This window comes from Dasypus novemcinctus, chromosome 15 (assembly GCF_030445035.2).
Source record: "Dasypus novemcinctus isolate mDasNov1 chromosome 15, mDasNov1.1.hap2, whole genome shotgun sequence".
In the NCBI taxonomy this organism is placed as follows: domain Eukaryota; kingdom Metazoa; phylum Chordata; class Mammalia; order Cingulata; family Dasypodidae; genus Dasypus; species Dasypus novemcinctus.
Window position 1 is genome coordinate 18,228,102 of NC_080687.1, and position 6,000 is coordinate 18,234,101.

At 48.0% G+C, this 6,000-nt stretch overlaps 1 protein-coding gene across 12 annotated transcripts in view; it reads right to left on the reverse strand.

The window, feature by feature from the left end:
- Window positions 1-2,492, reverse strand: part of ZMYM2 (zinc finger MYM-type containing 2) — a 112,872-nt gene extending 110,380 nt beyond the window's left edge. Inside the window, exons 1-2 of one of the 12 annotated variants that reach the window (XM_058276347.1) lie at window positions 2,339-2,492; window positions 1,253-1,298 (exon numbers count right to left, since the gene is read on the reverse strand). The gene's annotated coding sequence lies outside the window, so the exon portion shown is untranslated. Of the gene's footprint in view, window positions 1-1,229; window positions 1,299-2,338 lie in introns of all 12 variants that reach the window. The other 11 variants (XM_071208189.1, XM_058276345.1, XM_004446712.3 and 8 more) reach the window with 11 other exon arrangements.
- Between the last annotated feature and the right edge of the window lie 3,508 nt (window positions 2,493-6,000).

Sequence of the window (6,000 nt, forward strand, 5' to 3'; positions counted from 1 at the left end):
AGAATATAGGAGAGATGTGATGGGTAAATGGAGATTAAGTATACTGTTCTCACCCATAAATCTGAAAGTTTCCATTATAAACTTTAAAAAAAACTTAGCTTACAATTGTGCTGGTATACAGTAGGTGTTCAATACATGCTATTTTTATTATCTAGCAGGCTATTTATCAAGATTAAAAGAAGTAATACTGAAAGTATCATTAGTGGGTTTTTAATGAGTTGCTATCCTCAAAGCATTCCTCAAAATCAGTATTCAGTAAATATTTATCTTCAATTAACTATCTTTGGATCATTTTGGACTTAACATTTAAGTATATGCTACCAGACTTATGAAACACCCCTGACCAAAACTACACGTTACAATGATAAATTTCTATGGTGTGCCCACAGGTCTGATTTCACTAATATTTTGTAATTAGTTTCAACTAAATAAAGGAAAATTTGACAGGTTATTTTATTTTACTGTCTTACAGTGAAAACTGCCTTAAAACCAACAAATTACAAATATTAAATGGTAATTCCAACAAATTACAAATATTAAATGGTATTCTGGATTAACACATTCTAGAATGACTGTAAAGTTAAGACAAAACAGAAGAGAAGCTAGAGAAAACAGAGGACTAAGAGAATAAGTAGAGGAATGGATTGGTCTGATCAGCCTATTAGATGGAGAACTAAGAGTAGTAGAGGGTGGACTCTTATGCTCTTTCCTTTAATTCTAAACAAAAAGATCTAACAATTCGTGAACAGTGAAAAAAGAGTCGAAAGTTGTTTTTGTAAATCAAATATAAACAAACAATTAAATGGTCCTTTCTATTTTTCTAATCAATTATCTATTGTAAAGGAAGAAAATATGTTAAAGATAGGTGCATGCACTGGACTTAAAAAGAAATAACTTCAATTTCCACTTTGGAACTCTAGAGGGCACCAGAAATATGCCCTCCTTCTCACCACCCCTCCTCCCAGTAATGTGAGCAGCTGCAGGAGCCGTCGTCTGGTTGCTGAGGTTGGTATTGCAGCAGCAGGAGCGATGTCTGCAGCGGTGGAAACAGCAGCGCCCACTCCCAGCTGCCTTACCAGCCAGAACCCAAGTTTCACCCCGGGGGCAGGTGCTACCAAGGGAAAGCTCCTCCCCCTCAAAACAACGAGGACAGGTAAATCCCATGACTGAACCCCTACAACTTGACAACGTACACTACAAAGCAACAAATTCAGGGGGAAAAGACTCACGATGGGGGTGTTCTCCTCCTTACTTTCTGCCAAAGATGCGCCAAATAAGGTTGAAAGCGATCCCTGGTCCTAGGGTAAGAGGAAAGATGAAAAAAATGGATCAAGAACACCCAACCTGGTGGGAGCACCAAGCCCTTTCTGCCAGAGGGAGGCAGAAAAGGGCCTAAGAGGTTAAGAAGGTTCGGCCCTTCTATTATTACTCCCCAACCCGCGACCCTCACGGTTGAAGTTTTAAAAAAAAAAAAAAAATTTTTTTTAATTTTTTTAAGCGGCGCAAGATATATATTGGGGCCAAAATCCACATGAGAAGACAAATCTGGAAGGGAGAGCTGGAGGGCACCAAGCTTGCTCCTACCCCTAGAGGGCGGGGGTGGGGGGGGGCAAAACACAGCCTCGACGCCAGGAAGGGATTTGTATTCCCTCCCAAATTTCCCCACACAGTGTCATCCCCGTAAGTCCAGGCACCGATTCGAAGGTCAGGGGCGGTTCTCGTCACCGCCGGGCCGGTATATCCCATATTTGCCCCAAGCGGTCGCCCTGGGCCCGAGGTTTGCCCCCCCTGCAGTCGGCGAACAGCGGTGCTGCCTCCCCGTCCGCCATTAGAGACCCAGCCAAACAATACGTGAGGAGCAAGAGCCGCGCAGCGCCAGAGAGGAAAGCGACGGACAGCCCGGCGGGGAGAAGGCGGCCGCCCGCGCCCCGGAAAACTTGGGGACCTCGGCCTTGGGGGGCGCAGCCCGGAGAAGGGAGCAGAACACGGACGCCCCTCCCCTCCCCCCCCGAGAGAAAGGAAAATACCTCGGCGACCTCCCCAGGCCGCACCGGTGCCCCAGGACCCCCGCCCGACAGTCGCCCCCGGCCCCTGGACCGCCCTCGCTCTCGCGGCCCCGCGGGCCACACGGAAGGGCGCCGAGCCAGGACCGAGCCCGGCAGCCCGAGGCCCTGCGCGGCGGGCCGCCCGCGGGCACGAATCCCGGGAGGTGGGAGGCTCGGGCTGCCCTCACCCATCGCCACCTCCCCGCCGCCTCCACCTCCGGGAGCTGCGCCGCGCCCGACCACCCTCCGCCACCGGCGGGACCAGGCAGGGAGGACGAGGGGATGAGCCTCACCCGGTCCTGGCTGCGGCTCCGCTGAGCGAACCTCCCCTCCCCCGGCCCAACCCCTCGGTAACACGCACAACTCCGCTCGGTCCAGTCCCGGCTTCAGCGCTGGTGAGGAGGCGGCGGCGGCGGCAGTGCAGCCGAGCCCAGACCCCGCCCGCAGGGCCCCATTGGCCAGCGAGGAAGGGCGGGCCGGGACGCCTCCTACACGTCCATTGGGCGGTTTTGCCTTCCTTCAGGACCCCCTCGATGGGGTGGTCCGAAGAGCTGTCCATCAGGCTCGGGCCACACCCCCGGCACCCCCGTTCTCCTCCCCTTAGAACCCACCCCTCGGGCCCGTCCCCGCCCCGCCCCGCCCCCACCCACCCCGCCCCCACCCGTCCGTCAGGGTTGGGCGCCCGAGTTTCGGGGCTCGCCGCACCAGCCGCGACTTTGTCCCGAAGGGCTGAGCGCTCTCCGAGACCAAGGACGGCCAGAGGCAGGGACTGGGCAGTTTCTGCACTGGCCTGGGCACCCGGGCCTCGCGGCACCCGCAGCCACCTGCCCCACAAGAGACGGCCTCGATGTCCCCAAACGCCCTCCTGCCCGTTTCCTTGAGGCCCGTGAGGGCCAAGACCCGGGAGGGGCGGAGCGATGCAACGTGGGCGTTGGGGCCGAGGGCGGGCGAGGGGGTGCCGAATGTTCTGGAAGACTTGCGGGCTCTGCCACCCGCCTCGGCCCGTGGGGAGTCGTTCCCCACGCCCGTCATGGCTACAGCAGCTGGAGACGACGTCCTCCATTTTGTCAGGATTGCTGTGGGAACTAGGGGCCAATTCAGAGCCATGCCCCGAGGGGCTGAGGATGGCCCCGAACAGTCCCCGCTGGGATCGGCCATCGGCCGAGGGACCGCCTTCCTCCCCGCGGCTGCTCAGGGCCGTAAGGGCAGCGCGACGGCGACGAGACCCCGACGCCGCTCCTCCCTCCATCGACCAAGATGGAGGAAGCTGCGGGCTCCTTGGACCCGGCCCGCGTGTGAGGGGTCCGGGCTACCCCGCGGGCGCCCCTGCGCTGCCGTCTCCCTCGGCAGCCTCCGCCAGTCCCCTCAGCTCCCTTCCACGGCTTCTGAGCCTCAAGGTGGATGAGGGCTCCATGCCAGTCGGCTCCATCGCTCCTCCCGACCAGGGCCTCGCCCCGCGGTTTGGCGCCCCGAGCGCTGCGGGATAGGTGCGGGCGCCGTGCGCCGGCGGGGACGCCGAGTGCAAGAAAGACATGCGGACTAGGGGCTTCTCTTTTGTTTATCGTCTATACCTACGTCTTCGGCGGACATAATGGTGCTGCACGATTTCCAAAATCCCACGTAAAGACCTAAGTGATGCTTCTCCATCCCGCCCTAGCTGTTGTTAGTGGGATTACAACTGTTGGCGTTGGGGAAATAAATGGATGGGTGAATGAGACTTCTCAATTTCACCAATATCTGATACCGCTATAAGTAGAAATGTGATGTTACAATTTAAAGTTGAACTCGGTGATGACGAACATGAAGTTCATAATAAAGTTAATCATCCATGAAGGACTCTAGAAAGACTGATGCGTAAATTCTAATTAAGGCCACCTACAGAGGATAATCTACTAGTTTGGAGATTCATTCACTCATTAGGAATAAAAATTACTGTCTGACTGTAGAATAACCACCAAATAGCCTTCTCCTTGAGCCTAAATGCCATAAGTACACCGACCTTTTTTAAATTAATATTGCAAAAAATTCACCACTGGCATTTTGAACTACCTTTTTCCCAAAGCACTGCTTTTCAGTAAACTTTCTATTTAACGATTGTAAAATTTTACATTTTTTCATGTGCTAAGATATCGTTGTAAGTCTCTGTTGTGGTCAGAGTGCTGTTTTACATGGTCTTGATATAACGGATGGTCATAATGGAAATGTTCCTCCATTCCTGATTAAACATTCAGAGGCAATGTAGCAATTCAGTGAAAATATGTGTCACTTCTTTTCTGTTACTGTGTAATATTGCAATACAAGGAATTCAATGAGTTTATATACTTTACATACTTTGAAATAAAATCTGTCATAGGCTTAAATGATACATTGATTTGCCAAGTGATGTTTAATTTGAAGATGCTCTAGCCTGCTAAAGATTCCCTAGCATTGTTGTATAATTCATTGCAAAAACACTAAGTACAATAGTATGTATTATTCCTATTTTTTACTTTTCCATTCTGATCCGTTTGCCCATGAAAACATTGACAGGTTTGCTGGCATGATATCAGGGCAAATTTTAATTCAGAATTTAGAAGTGGGAAAACAATATATCATCGTTTTAAATAAAAATTAAACAATCTTAAATCAATTTTATTGATACATATTAATAAAGCATACAATTCATCCAAATTCATACCAATTAACAACGTTTGATCAATTTTACATATAAGTCTTTTAAAAATAAGTATGAGGGAAGCGGATGTGGCTCTAGTTGGGTGCCCGCCTTCCACATGGGAGGTCCCAAATTGAGTTCCTGGTGACTCCTAAAGAAGACAAGCAAGACAGTGGGCTGGTGTGATGGCTGGTGCAGCGGGCTGACACAATGAGGAGACACAATGAGACACAATGAAAGACACAGCAAGCAGGGAGCAGAGGTCATTGAGTGATTGGGACTTCCCTCCCACATGGGAGGTCCCAGGTTTGTTTCCTGGTGTCTCCTAAAAAGAAGATGAGCAGACAGCACAAACAAAAAGGGGGGTAGAAATAAATAAATCTTTAAAAAATAAATAAATATGAGAATGCAAATCAAAACCACAAGAGACACACTTCACGATTACACACCACTCCCTACTCACTTGGGTGGTGATAATTAATAAATAACAGAAAATAGCCAGTATTGCCAAGTATGAGGAGAAACTGGAAGCCTCATCCATTAATGAGAGAAATGTAAAATAGTGCAACCACTGAGGAAGTTTGCCAGTTACTCAAAAAGATAAACATGACATTACTATATGACCCAGCAATTCACTACTAGATAAAAACGCAAAACAACTGAGAACAGGTACTCAAACAAATACTTGTACATAAAATTTTTATATCAACATTTACTTAAGCCAAATTTTGAAAAAAATCCAAATGTACATCAACAGATGAATGAACAAAATATGATATGTACATAATAAAGAATATTATTCAACCATAAAAAGGAATGACGTATTGATATATGTTATAACAAAGATAAACCTCAAGTCAAAAAAGCCAGACACAAAAGGTCACATATTGTATGGTTCCACTTACATGAACTATATAGAATGGGTAAATTCATAGTGATAGAAAATAGAGGTTACGAGGGGCTGGAGGAGGGTGAATGAGTAGTTATTATTTATTCAATAAAGAATTTCAGTTTGGAGTACTGAAATGTTTTGGAAATAGAGAGTGGTGATGATTGCACAATCTTGTTGAGGTAATCAATGCCACTGAATTATGTACTTAAAAATGGTTAAAATGGCAAATTTTATATTTTACCACAAAGCTTTTTTATAAAAAAAATAAATATTAGAATGTTATGGCAGCATTAATCATAACTGTCAAATATGGAAACAGCCCAAATGTGCAGCAACTGATGAATGAATAAACAAATTGTGGTATATTCATAAATGGAATATTATTCAGCCATAAAAAGAAATGAAGTTCT